Source organism: Microtus oregoni, unplaced genomic scaffold, assembly GCF_018167655.1.
Source record: "Microtus oregoni isolate MIOR12 unplaced genomic scaffold, Mior012 000002F_ref0000024, whole genome shotgun sequence".
Lineage (NCBI taxonomy): Eukaryota > Metazoa > Chordata > Mammalia > Rodentia > Cricetidae > Microtus > Microtus oregoni.
The window spans coordinates 14,334,472-14,349,739 of NW_024543061.1; the positions used below are offsets into that span (position 1 = coordinate 14,334,472).

At 41.8% G+C, this 15,268-nt stretch overlaps 1 protein-coding gene across 2 annotated transcripts in view; it reads right to left on the reverse strand.

Moving 5' to 3' along the window:
* The window catches only part of Kcmf1 (potassium channel modulatory factor 1), a 63,098-nt gene that overhangs the window by 22,774 nt on the left and 25,056 nt on the right, over nucleotides 1–15,268 (reverse strand). The gene's annotated exons all lie outside the window — the stretch shown is intronic.

Sequence of the window (15,268 nt, forward strand, 5' to 3'; positions counted from 1 at the left end):
TTAGTACAAAACACTCTTACAGGATCACAGCCCAGTTTTTGCCAAATGGCTCAGAAATGCCAAACACCTGGCAGGTATAAAATCCCAAGGACTAAGTGCATTTTAAACAATAATACACACAAAGAAATACTATAACTAGACTATAAGTTTGTATCAGAAACAGATTATCAAACACTTAAATATTAATTCTTCAGTTTTTGGTTTTCAGATGTCTCACTGTGTAGTCTAAGCTCACTGAATTCACGATCCTCAGTCTCCCAGGTACTGGGATTAAGGCACGTGCCACCTCCACCCAGCTGCCACTACAATTCTTCATATGCTCAAAGGGAGAGTAAAGGTGGCACATGGGGAACAGAGGCAGGCAGATCTCTGTGAGTGTGAGGCCAGCCTGGTCTACATAGTGAGTTCCAGACCAGCCAGGGCTACAGATTGAGACCTTGCCTAAAGAGAGAAAGGAGGGCAGGGGAGCTGGGGCACTCCAAGAGGCAGACAGTAGATCTATGAATGAATCAAATGAGTTCAAACTTCTTAAAAATTTAAATTGAAAAGTCAACAGGCAGGCTTAATAGAAGAAAATGCCTTTTATTTAACACATGATAAACTTGTTTGTGCAGAAAGCTCATATATAGTAGCTAAACTCAAAATGAAGTACTAGGCCAGTGAGTTAGATAAGGCACCGGGCAGTGGTGGTGCACACCCTTCAACCCAGCACTTGAGGCAGAGGCAGGTGGATCTCCAAGGTTGAGGCCAGCCTAGTCTATAAAGTGAGTTCCAGGACAGCCAAGGCTACACAGACAAACCCAGTCTCAACCCTCCCCCCCCCCCAAAAAAAGAAAAGTCAGTTTAACAATATATCGATGATATTTCTTCACTCCAAAATAGAAAGGCATACTATTCTTTTAAAGCAATTTATGATTCTACCTAGATTAGTTAAGTTCACAGAAAAAATAGAATATTGGTTATTAAGGGATAAAGAAAAGGGGGACCAGGAATGTATGTCAGGTGTAGGAGTTCCTTCTGTTTGTGTGTTGCTTTCATTGGTTAATGAATAAAGAAACTGCCTTGGCCTAGTTGATAATGCGGAACTTAGGTAGGCGGAGAAAACAACTGAATTCTGGGAGGAAGAAAGCAGAGTCAGAGAGAAGCCATGGATCCTCTGCCTGAGATGGACGCTGGTTAGAATCTCCAGTAAGCCACAGCCATATGGCAATACACAGATTAATGGAGATGGGTTAAACTAATATGTAAGAGTTAGCCAATAAAAAGTTAGAGCTAATGGCCAAGCAGTGTTTTAATTAATACAGTTTCTGTGTGGTTATTTCGGGGCTAAGCTAGCTGGGTGGCCGGGACAAACAAGCAGGCCCTCTCTTACAACATATGTCTACTGGGTAGAGCGCCAGTTTGGGATGATGGGAAAATTCTGGAGAAGGATAATGGTCATGACAACAATGTGAATGTATTTCAGGCCACAATAAAAGGCAGGCCATTGGGGTGGGGGAAGCCTATGAATAAATCTAATCAAAGATAGGAAACCCTTTATGAAGCAAATTAATAAAAATGTATTCAAAGGCATTAAAGGATATAAACTACAATTTAAAAAATGTTAGGTGCTGGGGAGCAGGCTTAGTTAAGTACTGATTGCAGATGCATGAGGACCCAGGAAAAAACTGGGGGCAGTGGTGCATACTCAGTACCAGGATCCCTGGGATTTGCTAAATAGCCAGCCAATCAGTGAGCTGCAGGTTCAGCAAGGAATCCTGACTCAAAAACTAAGGTGAGGAAGAGATAAGAAGCTGCCTAAAGTTGACCTCTGGTTTCTACATACATGTGCATAAGCATCGGTACACATCCAAAGACTACGTACACATAAACCACATAAATACACAGGAAGGAGGGGGAGATAGACAAATCAGGCCATGGGACAGAAAAAAAAGTCCAATAACAAATACATGTATTGAAGAACATGAAGGTAAGGTCAGTACAGAGCGGTGGGAGGAGGAACAGGCAACCAAGGTTCTAAAAACCTAAGTACCCCAGCTAAAGATCACTGTGAAAGAAAAAATTTTCTTCTTCCCCCAAGAAGGCACTATAGGAGCAGAGGCTGGAAGGCAGATATGGGAGGAAGACTGCAAGGGGACACCAAGCTGGGCTGCAGAGAGAGGATGTCCCAAGCTAGGAGGAGGAATACTCTGTTAACTATCTATCTCTCCCACACATGGTCCAAACAACAACAGGTGAATTCAACTACATTAAAACCAACCCTTTTCTTAATGCCCTAAAGCTCTAGAGTGAATGAAAGGCTCCATACTCATTAAGTACAATGTAACAGACAAAAGTTTGGTATTTAGAATATGTTAGAAACTCTTACCTATCAATAAAAAGTAGCCAATAGTAAACTGGACCATTGTCAACAGGCACTACAATGAACAACAAAGCCAACTACTACAGGAAGAGATGCTTAATCTCATTAGTTACTAAATATAATAAAACTATCATTTTACACCTAGCAAAAGTTCTACGTTAAGTGCTAGAGAGACAAGTAGCTACAGGAGTAACTCAGCCCTTACTGGCAGGTGTTTAAAACAACACAACCAATTAGTCACTGTTCTATTGCTGTGAAGAGACACCATGACCAAGGCAACACCCCACTCCTCCCTGTAAGACAGGGCTTCTCTGTGTAGCCTTGGCTGGCTTCAAAACTCATAGAAATCCACCTGCCTTCTGCCTATTTATTGGGGCCACAGAGATGCACCACCACCACCCAGCATCCAAGGCAACTCTTATACACAAAAGCATCAAACTGGGGCTTATAGTTTCCAAGTCTTAGTACCTCTTCCAATAAGGCAACACCTCCTAATCCTTCCAAGCAGTTCACCAACTGGAGGCCAAGTAGGCAAACACACGAGTCCACGGTGCCATTCTCATCTCAACTACCACACTCCCCTCAAGCTGCTGTCAGGTATTCTGTCACAGTGACTTACATGTCATGAAATATATTCAAGGTACTAAAGATAGAGCAGTGAAAGAGAAATCTGTCTTGCCTCTGTGGAGCTAGATGCTGTGCACCCCAATACCTATCATATACAAATGTGCACTTGTACACACACACACAGACACACACACACAGACACACACACACATGCACTAGCACACACAGACACACATACCCCAAATGTAATTTAACAAAATGAAACAAGGCTGGAGAAATAGTCATGGTTAAAAATACTTCTTGTTCTTTAGGAGACCCTAAGTTCATTTCCCAGCATCCACATGAGGTGGCTCACAACTACCTTGAACCAGTTCCAGGGGCTCCATGACATTCAACGCTCTTCTGTCCTCTCTGGGCACATGTATACTATTCCATATGCAAATAATAAAGACATGCCGGTTGTGGCGGTGCAAGCCAGCAGGATTTGCTGAAAGAGGCTGAGGCCGGAGGATCACAGGGAGGATCACAAGTTCAAGGCCAGCAGCCGGTTGTGGCGCACACTTTTAATCCCAGCATAAGTGCCTACTAAGGTAGGCAGAGGCTGATGAATCTCTATGAGTTCGAGGCCAGCCTGGTCTACACAGTGAGTTCCAGGACAGGATCCAAAGAAACCGTCTCAACCTCTCCTCCCCAAAAGACACAAGAAAAAATAAAACTGTTCTTTAAATCAATCAGTTATTTTCACGTTTAAGATCCATTAAAAAATTTATTTATTCATTTATTCATTCATTTATTCATTTATTTATTTTGCAGTGTTCTGTCTGCCTGCAAGCATCTTATTATAGATGGTTGCGAGCCACCACATAGTTGCTGAGAATTGAACTTCGGATGTCTGGAAGAGCAATCAATGTTCTTATGATATCTCTCTCCAACCTGGTTTTCAAGATTTTTATTATTGTCAATCATGTGTACGTGTGTGTGCATGCACACCCAATGTCCAGAACTTACCAGATCCCTGCAGTTAGAGTAATAGGTGGTTGTAAGCCCCCTGACATGGGTACTGAAAATCAAACTCAGGTCCTCAGGAAGAACAGCAAGAGTTTTTTTGTTTGTTTTTTCGAGATAGGGTTTCTCTGTGAGTTCAAGGCCAGCCTGATCTACAGAAGCTAGTTCCGGGAAATAAAAACTGTAATAAAAATAAAATAAACAATACATATATCTTACAACAGGAGAAACTATTTCAGGGATTCTATTTTTGAAAATATTACCCTCTTCATGTGCATGCATCAGGGAGCTGCAGCAAATGGGAAACTCTGAGGCTGGTTCTGGGAGGAGCTATTACATCACATCTGCTCTTGAGAAAACCGGTTCACTAAAGCAGCATTAGAAGAGGAAGAGATGGGGGCAGGGAGGTCGGTGGGGGTGGTGGACATGACCAAAGTCCATTATGTACAAACACTCGGACCTAGGTAGGCCATGAATTCACAATCTTCCTGCCTCAGTCTTCAGAACAGCTGGGATTAAAGACCTGTACCATCAGCCCAGGTAAGAATTCCTCCAGGTAGGTGCCTATGTCTTTTCACAGGGTGAGACCATCAAAACCGGCTAGCTCTTCCTAAGCACATTCTGTCAGTTCAAATAGGGCAGGATTTTCTCAGCTGTGTTTACAGTCTTTCAAAGCTTTGCCATCTTCTTTATCTAGAGCTTTCTCATCTGGCCTCACCCTTTCAGATCACTGCAGAATATCAAGCAACATAATTTCCAAATATATAACCTTTCTAATTTCTGTCTTCTCAAACATAAAGAATTCAACTCTGTTCAACTCTGGATGACTGTCGAGACAATCAGATTATCTCTGTCAATTCTAGAGTTTTGGAAGTTACTTACAATGTACTTCCTGTTTACTTAGGAAATATTATATCCTTCTGGGGTCTTTGATGGAGTTGAAGACAGTTATAGTTTTCCTTAGTTATGATAAACGATAAATTAGATATAAAACTTTGACTCACAAAGATAGAATGATAGAATATTTTCTTTAATTTTGCCAAATACAAATAGACTATTTTAACTGTAATTCTTGCTTGATTACCTTGTTGGCCTTACTTTTGTTATATGTAATTTTACTATGTTAAAGCTAAAACCTTTTTTAATTAAACAGAAAAGGGGAAATGATGTGGGCTGTCCCTCTATATGCTGTGAATATGTTTTATTACCAATGGCCAATAGTAGGTCAGAATATAGCTAGGTGGGAAATCCAAACAAGGATATAGGAAAAAAGAAGGCAGAGTCAGGGAGATGCCATCAGCTAAAGGGGAAGCAAGATGTGAGGTAACAAGCCACGAGCCTTGTGGTAAAATATAGAATAACAGAAATGGGTTAATTTAAGTTGCAAGAGCTAGTTAATAATAAGCCTGACCTATTGGTCACAACTCCCTGGAGCATCGAACGACCCTTTCACAGAGATCACCACCAGAAAACAGATATTTATATCATGGTTCCTAACAGTAGCAAAATTACAGTTATGAAGTAGGAATAAAAATAATTTTATGGTTGGGGCATGAGAAACTGTATTAAAGGACTGAAGCATTAGGAAGGCTGAGGACCATTGCTCTACACTGTCCTAAGTAATAATAGCAAGGCAAACCCATTGGTAGCTAAGTGGCCTAGTGAGAGCTAGTAATGAGCACACTGGGCAAGCCCTGCAGCTCTTGGCATTCAAACAGCACCTCCATAAGGAGGAACCTGGGCTTCCTGAATACATGGATCATCCCAGGGATTGAACATAAACCCGAGACACCTACATGTACAGTGAATGACCCAGAAAATGATTATGGGAGCATGTCAAAGAGACGTGGGAGATGGTCAGATGTTGGGTGGGGGGAGAATGCGCCTACAGTCCTGGTACTCAGGATCCAGGCCAGCCCAGTCGGTCTACATAAGCCAAGTTTCAGAACGCTGAAACCAGACACTGGAGCATCAGAATGAAAAATAGCAGGAACAACATCAGGTAAGAGTCCATGCTGACAAAAGAGAAAAGGTCAACCAAGGAGAATGAAACATGAAAGAAACTTCCTTACTGTAGATGTAACAGATTCCAATTCCTTAGGCTCGGTGTCAATTACTTCACTTCGATTCAGTTCCTCAATGTCAGTGGACACACTTAAGGACTAATAGACGATGCCTCAGACTCTTAGGATAATGGACAATGTTATCTGAGACTATAAAACACAATTTTGTGAAAATAAGATCTAGAATGGTCTCAAAAACTTAATCTTCCTCCTTTTTGAAACTCTTAAAATTTTGTAATAGAATTGGGAGAATAAAAATTTCACAAGGATAAAGAAAATGAAATGCCACAGACTTTAAAACTAGACAGTGGAATTGGGAGAATGGAAAAAAGCTGAATCCTAGTCCTGGAAACAGGAAACATAAGAAAACAACTCAATTTAAGAGACACCCAACAAAATGCCTGCATTGGCATAGTGAGGTGATACTCCAACTAGAGCAACCAATCAAAGGGAGAGACAGGCAGAACTTCCTGAGACAGTTGATTTTAAGCTGTTTCTCCAAAATTATATTCTACTTAAGCAGAAAACAGCTCGTTCACTAAAGAATATAAAGGGAGCTTAAAGCGTCACAGACAAAGGAATAAGGTGTGTGACTATAGTTAAGATAGGGACTCAGTCACAGAGAAAAGGGAAGGAGAGAGAATAAAACACCTTTAATCCCAACACTCAGGAGGCAGAGGTGGGCGGATCTCTGTGAGTTTGAGGCCACTCTGTTCTACAGAGCAAGTTCTAGGACAGCCAGGACCACAGAGCGAAACCCGGTCTTGAAAAACAAAAATGAACAAAACAAAACAAAATGCCAAAGGGGAAAACTGAAGTCTGGTCCAGGAAGTCCATAGTGGAAACTACTGGAATAGAGAAAATAACCAATGGAGTAATGCAAGAAACCTTCCCAGAAGAGAACACAAACTGCGAGCCCCTTGGAGCTGGAGAGATGGCTCAGCAGTTACTGGCTGCTCTTCTAGAAGACCCAAGCCCAGTTCCCAGCATCCAGCTCAGGCAGCTCACAACCTCCTGTAACTCCAATTCCAGGGAATCTAACGTCCTCTTCTGGTCTCCACCAGCACCTACACTCCCACCCAGGAATTAAAAAATAAGTATTAAGAAAGAGAGGGGGGTATGGAGGGAGGGAAGGAAGGAAAGGCATCCGCTGAGCACTCAACTCTGTGGATAAAAGAACATTCTATCAGCTTCCAGGAAAGAGATAGGGAATTGAGTAAAGGCTTCACACAGAGATCAAGAATCCCAGGTGGGCATGGTGGTACATGCCTACAGTTCCTGTACCCAGAAGGCTGAGATAGGAGGATCATATAAGTTTGGGTCCAGCCTGCAATACACGCAATACTGCAAGACCCTGTCTCAACAAAACAAAGGCAATAAACAAAAATTAAAAAATCTGGCGTTTTTGATATGACCACTAGACACTAAAAGGTAATGTACATGGATGCCAAGACTCCAAATTGAAGCTCTCCACCTAGAAAAAGTCACCATTCAGTATGAGAAAAGTAGGCATTTATATCTGAGAATAATAATTTCCTGTAGGACTTGACACTTTCTTCAGAACTACAGAAACCCAAAGAGTAACAGAGAGTTGAGTAATGGTGCAAGAGGTAGAAATCAGATCCCATCTGAAGGAGCAGCAATGAAAACCACCAGGAAGACAGTGAAATGGCAGATGTCAGTCACATGAGGTGGTAATTCCGCTCAGGAGCAGATTCACAGTTTAACTCAGAGGGTCGGAAGATGGAGCTCAGTGGTAGAGCACTTTATCCAGAACATGGGAGATCCTACCCTCAGTCCTCAGCACCAAGAAATAAGCAAGAAGACAGAAACCCAAGTCTGGACTCAAGTGATGGACATCACCCAGATCCTGGGGCCATGGTATTAGTATACTATTTACTGGAGTGTAGCATACAGAACAGACTCGTATCAGAAATGGAGCTGCGTTTTCACTGGTGAATGTGTCTGAAATAACGTGTGGTCTAGACTCAGCAACAGACATTTTCCGTACCCTAAACATCTCCTCTACACTCCATTCTACTAACTACTGCAGCTTACCATGCTGGGCGTCCTAGCTCAGGCTGGCTTTATGAGTATGCATGTGCACACATACATGAATGTGGATGTATCATCACTGGCACTACTTTCACAGTCAATGACACAAGACGTTTGGAGTAGCTTACAAAATTGCAAGGAGTTTGAGGGGTGTTCTGTCCTCCTCGTTTCTCCTTTCACACCGCACGTGAAGATACTCTCCAGTCTAGATTAAGTGCCATGAATTCCTTTTAAAAAGTCATTTGTACAGATTCAATGCAATGCCCATCAAAATTCTTCAAAGACCTCAAAAGAACAGTACTTAACTTCATATGGAAAAGCAAAAAACCCAGGATAGTCAAAAACAATCCTGTACAATAAAAGAACTTCTGGAGGCATCACAATCCCTGACTTCAAACTCCACTACAGAGCTACAGTACTGGAAACAGCCTACTATCGGCGTAAGAACAGACAGGAGGACCAATGAAACCGAATAGAAGACCCGGATATCAATCTACACATCTTCAAACACCTGATCTTTGACAAGGAAACAAAAAAATACCAAATGGAAAAAAGAAAGCATATTTAACAAGTGGTGCTGGCATAGCTGGATATCAACATGTAGAAGAATGAAAATAGCCCCATATCTATCACCATGCACAAAACTCAAGTCCAAATGGATCAAAGACCTCAACATAAATAAAGCCAACCACACTGAACCTTATTTATAGAAGAGAAAGTAGGAAGTACACTTGAACACACTGGCACAGGGAACCACTTCCTAAATATAACCCCAGCAGTACAGACACTGAGAGAAACAATTAATAAATGGGACCTTCTGAAACTGAAAAGCTTCTGTAAAGCAAAGGACACGTCAACAAGACAAAACGACAGCCTACAATATGGGGAAAGATCTTCATTAACCCCACATCAGACAGAGGTCTGATCTCCAAAATAAACAAAGAACTCAAGAAATTGGACACCAAAAGAACACACAATCCAATAAAAAAAATGGAGTACAGACCTAAACAGAGAAATCTAAAATGGCTGAGGACACTTAAGGAAATGTTCAATATCCTTAGTCATCAGAGAAATGCAAATCAAAACAACTCTGAGATTCCATCTTACACCTGTAAGAATGGCCAAGATCAAAAACACTGATGACAACTTATGCTGGAGAAGTTGTGGGGTAAAGGGAACACTTCTGCATTGCTGGTGGGAATGCAAGCTGGTACAACTTCTTCAGATGTCAGTGTGGCGATTTCTCAGAAAATTAGGAAATAACCTTCCTCAAGATCCAGTAATACCACTTTTGGGTATATATCCAAAGGATGCTCAATCGTACCACAAGGACATGTGTTCAACTATGTTCACAGCAGCTTTGTTTGACATAGCCAGAACCTGGAAACAACTTTAATGCCCCTCGACCAAAGAATGGATAAGGAAAATGTGGTACATTTACACAATGGAGTACTACACAGCAGAAAAAGATAATGGCATCTTGAATTTTTCAGGAAAATGGATGGAACTAGTAAACATTATTTTGAGTGAGGTAACCCAGACACAGAAAGACAATTATCACATGTACTCAGTCATAGGTGGTTTTTAAACATAATGCAAAGAAAACCAGCCTAAAAACCACAATCCCAGAGAACTTAAGACAACAATGAGGACACTAAGAGAGATTCACATAAATCTAATCTACATGGGAAGTAGAAAGTAGAAAAAGACACGATCTCCTGAGTAAATTGGGAGCATGGGGATCTTGGGGGAGGGTTGATAGGGGGAAGGGGAGGAGCAGAGAAAAATGTAGAGCTCAATAAATATCAATTAAAAAAAAAGTCATTTGTGGGGGGCTGGGCGGTGGCCACCTTTAAACTCAGCACCAGGGAAGCAGAGGCAGGCAGATCTCTGTGAGTTTGAGGCCCGTCTGGTCTACAAGAGCTAGTGCCAGGACAGGCTTCAAAGCTACAGAAAAACCCTGTCTCGAAAAACCAAAATTCATTTGTGGGGCCAGACAGTGGCAGCAGAACATGCCTCTAATATTGGAACTCCGGAGGCAAGTGGATCTCCGTGAGTTTGAGTCTAACCTGGTCTACAGAGAAGCGTCCAAGACAGCCAGGGTAGTTACACAGAAGCCCTGTTTGGAAAAAAAAAAAAAAAAAAACAGGAAAAAAATCTTGTGCGCTAAAGCAACCCTCATGAGCAAAAATGAAGCACTGCCAGTGTTCCTAACACATGTAGAAAACAACTCAGGCATGAGTTAGGGTGCTGTTGGCTTCGGTAAATCTGATAAGTTTATTCGTTATGATTGATATATTTATAATATAGAATTGTAACGACTTGTATTTCAATAAGAACTGACACAAAACAAAGTTATAGAATAATCCTTCATGAAAAGGTTCTAAGCAGCTTCTAGGAATCTAATGCTGTATTTATTTCTTCTAGGAGCAGAGGGTGTATTTATTTGTTAGTTTAATGTATTTTGCCTTCTGGGATTAAAGGTGTGAGCTGCCTTGCCCAGCTGCGTACAGTTTTAATACTGTATTACTGTTTAGTTACTAGGAGATCTTGGTGCACTATTTTTATAACTATACATCATTAGAATTAACTCAAAATAAAGAATTTAAAAAGTGACTACACAGTATGTGTGTGTACATATAGTACGCATTTTGTCTTTAACCTGGACATAGAATGGTACTCAGAGAATGTGACACAGAGCTAGTTTCTTATCTGGACTTGGCTAGTCTTCCCTGTTCACTGATGAAGTCCCCATGCTCCCTCTAGGACAGAGGAAGGACTCTGTTTGCCCTAAGAAGTGTCCTGCTTTGACCTGGGAGCTGGAAGTGGGCCACCGTGAACAGTCACTTTCTGACTACAGCCTACACATTCAACCAATGACAGTCCAGCCAAACTCCAGTCCAGCCAAATCCTGAGTGTTGGGGCCTGAGCTTCCAAGGTCCTTATGAAAGGACTTCAAAGATTAAGGAGTTCCCAAGGAGGAACTGTGCTGTGCTTCCTTCTCCCAGGACTGGCATCTAACAGGGTAACTGTCCCTTTTCTCTTTGGAAGGGTGGGGGTTGAGGCTGTCTGCTCCACATTTCCCAACCAGGCAAAGGTGGCTTAGCTCGGAAGTGGTAAGTACTGTGAAGCTGCAGAGAGCAAGAAGTTGTTTAAGACTGTGAAGATGCTTGTGAGGGGATCTATCTATTAATGCAAGCACTTAGAGCCATGGATGTTTTATCCCTTGCGCCTTTTTAAAAAACTCACTATGTAGATCAGGCTATCTTCCAACACACCCAGCTTATTCTTCTCTTTTAAGTACATGCCCTCTAGACATTCATTCCAATGCAAGACACATTTATAGAAAGATCAGTCGAGACTCATGAAAATCTCAACTGACAGCCCAGGTATGAAGAGTAAAGTGGAACATAGACTACAGGTCCTATGCATCTCAACTGAACTTGTGCTGGGTTAAGACACTCTCGGCTTACCTGCTCCCCATAGGGCCCCACTGGTACAACCATCTCCAGCACCTCCCACAGGTTAAAACCACACTTGTAGGCTTACCCCATAAGCCAAAAACTTCTTTGCTGTGGGACAATGGTCTTGTACCCTGGAAAGATTTGTCACTTGTATTGATTTAATAAAGGCTGATTAGCCAGTAGCCAGACAGGAAGTATAGGCTTGGGGGAGGGGGGCAACCAGAACAGGAGAATTCTGGAAAGAGGAAAGGCTCAGTCTACAGTCGTCACCCAGATGCAGAGGAAGCAAGATGAGAATGCCTTGCTGATAAAAGGTACAAGCCACGTGGCTAACACAGGCAAGAATTATGGACTAATGTAAGATGTAAGAGTTAATTAACAAGAAAGAATAAGCTAATAGGTCAACCAGTTTATAATTAATGTAGGAGAACTCTGTGTTTCTTTGGGAATGACCAGGAACTGGGTGGGACAGGAACCTCTGCCAACACTTCTTTTTTCACTTTCTCATGGTTAGAAACCTGCCACACTTTCACTTGCCCAGCCATCTCCACGGCAAGGCCCTGTGCAGACGGCTCCCCTTGCTTTGCTCTCACTCATAAGGCTCACCTCTTGTGAAGACAGAGAAGCTCAGGGGAGTTTTCCTACTATCGAGCATGTGTTAAGAGTTCTCCTTGGGTATGTGAATCTGCATCACAGGTCTGCTAGAACAAGGGAGTGAGTTTTACTTCTCTATTGTATCTTCTTCCTACCATGCAGATATCTTTCTCTTACTGTGGAGGAGAGGGAGCTGTCAGGAAGGTGAAAATCAGATTCAAAGACCAGCCTCAGCATAAGCACATCCACAGCCTCAACACTGGGATTCTCCTGCAAATGTCTTTTAAAAAAACCATTTCTGGGAAATTCTACTAGAATCTGTGAGGAGGTCCTGAAGCCTTCAGCTTTTGTTTTGCTAATGTCTCTTTTTCAGAAACAAGGTTTGGATGTGCGGGCACATGCCTGAGGCGCAGCAAACATGGGTCTCTGTGAGTTCCAGGCCAGTCAAAGCTACATAGTGAAACCCCCAACAAAAACCCAAACCCACCAAGATGCATAGGAGCTGTCAGTGAGAATGCCAAAGCCATCCAGGATCCTCCAAGGTTTGTATTCTAATTGAATTAGGATCATCTCCCTGATCCCTTCTGGTCCTTCTCAAGTTTGGATAGCAGCCCCATGAACTCCTCTTCCGTCTTCTGCTACAGATTCCTTTTTTTAAAAAAAAAAAATTTACATTTTGTGTAGATGAGTATGTTTTCTGTAATTTTCTAAGTCACTAGGGGAGGCACATTTAAAGGGGGTTAAGTTTCCATCGGGTTTTTTTAAGTGTGACACAGCATCCTGTGCTTGCTCCCCTATGCCTTTCCCACCTCAGTGCTTTCTAAAGTGGATTCTCAGAAGAGGCTGATGAATTCATTTTAATCCAGCTGTGATGGTATTTTCACCTCAAAATGTCCAAGGGTTAAAAGATCATTGAAACTGAACCAGGTAGAAGGAAACAGACTCACTTCAATCTGGCTCAAGAAAGGAACATGGAGCTAGAGAGATGGCTCAGCAGTTAAGACAGTGGCTACTCTTCTAGAGGACACGGTCTATCCAATTCCTAGCACTCATACGGTAATATACAACCATTCATTACTCTAGCTCTGAGGGAGCTTATGCCTGCTTCACTGGATACTAGGTACCCAAGCACACGGTATACACACACACGCTTAGGTAAAACATACATATAAAAGAAAATAAATCTGGGGGAGGAAAAGATGGCTAAAAATAAATACACAACCAAACTAAAACTTCAGCAATTATCTAAACGTAAGGGGCTAGAGATGCATTCATTCATTCATTCATTCATTCATTTACTTTGATTTTTTTGAGACATGGTTTCTTGATGTTACAACTCTGGCTGTCCTGGAACTCATCAAGATCTGTTTGCCTCTGCCTCTGGAGTGCTGTCTGGCTCACCTCATTGCTTGTCTGTTTTGGAGACAGCCTACATATCCCTAACTCACTGTGTAGACCAGGCTGACCTCAAACTCAGAGATCTGCCTATCTCTGCCCTCCCATGTGTTGGAATTAAAGGTATATTCCACTTTATTTTTTATTTATTTATTGATTTATTTATTTATTTATTTTTTGGTTTTTCGAGACAGGGTTTCTCTGTGGTTTTGGAGCCTGTCCTGGAACTAGCTCTTGTAGACCAGGCTGGTCTCGAACTCACAGAGATCCGCCTGCCTCTGCCTCCCGAGTGCTGGGATTAAAGGCGTGCGCCACCACCGCCCAGCTCCACTTTATTTTTTGAGATGGAGTCTCTCACTGGACCTAGAGTTCATACTGATATGGCTAGGCTAGCAAGGCCCCAGGACCTTAAGCTGAGCTTCCAGGCATGCACTGCTGCATCTTGCTTTTATGTGAGTGCCGGAGAACAAACTGAGGGCCTCATGCTTACATGGCAATCACTTTATCCACTGAGCCATTTTGAAATTTACAACCTACAAACGCTTTATTTTTCTATGAATTCCCATTCTGGTATCTACACCTCTATGAATCTTTAGCTCTTTTTTTTTTGTTCTACTTTTTATTTTTTAAACACGGGGTCTGACGACGTAGGCCTGCTAGCCTACCCCTAAATTTCCAAGATCCTTCGGCCTCAGTAGCCCATTTCCATACTCTGTAAAATAGAATGACTTCTCAATCTTTTAAATCCAGAGTAATTTATTTTAAGTAGATGGAGATACTTATCTATTTCACTGTAATGTCTAATATAGTTAAAAAGACTACATTAAAGAGGCAAGTTAACTGTATTTCAACAATCAACAGGTACTAAGTATGTTGCAAAAATAAATGAAGCACTGGCTTCAAAATAGGTTAAGAGCTGTTTAGTTTAATAAACCTCAATCAGAACTTAAAAAAAATCTTTAATAGACATGGTTTTTCTGCTTTGTGTTGGTTAATATCTGCACACACGGCACTTACTTACTTATTTATGTTTAGCGGCAGAGTCTCACTATACAGCTCTGGCTAGGATGGAACTTATCATGTGGATCCAGCTGGCCTTGAAGTCACAGAGATCCACCTGCCTCTACTGGGATTCAAAGAACATACCACCATGCCTGGCCTCAATCAGAACTTCTTTAAAATTGAATAGATTGAAGATATTCAGACCATATGTAAATATGGTTATTATTTTATGATTTCTACTTTTATTATGTGTTTATTTTATAGGCACCATAAAATGTATTTTATGCTACAGATTAAAGTCAAATAATTCTGCAAACTAATATTGAAGTGTCATCCAATTCTAAATGTTTTCTACAGGAACAGACCACACAATTCAACGATTCTCCTCTACGTTCCCTCACACTTCTGCTTCCAGCACAAAGGTCTCGTGTCTTGTGATTCATCCCCCATACTCCAGACCCTCTCATGTCTTCTACCTTCCCACCTCCTACATAGATGCCTTCTGCAAACCATTCATTCCCTCAGTTGCTGTCCTGCCTTTTCTTATTTATGTTTAGCGGCAGAGTCTCACTATACAGCTCTGGCTAGGATGGAACTTATCATATGGATCCAGCTGGCCTTGAAGTCACAGAGATCCACCTGCCTCTACTGGGATTCAAAGAACATACCACAATGCCTTAATTAAAAACAAACCACTGGGCAGTGATAGCACACACCTACAATCCCAGCACTTGGGAGGCAGAAGCAAGCAGATCTCTGAG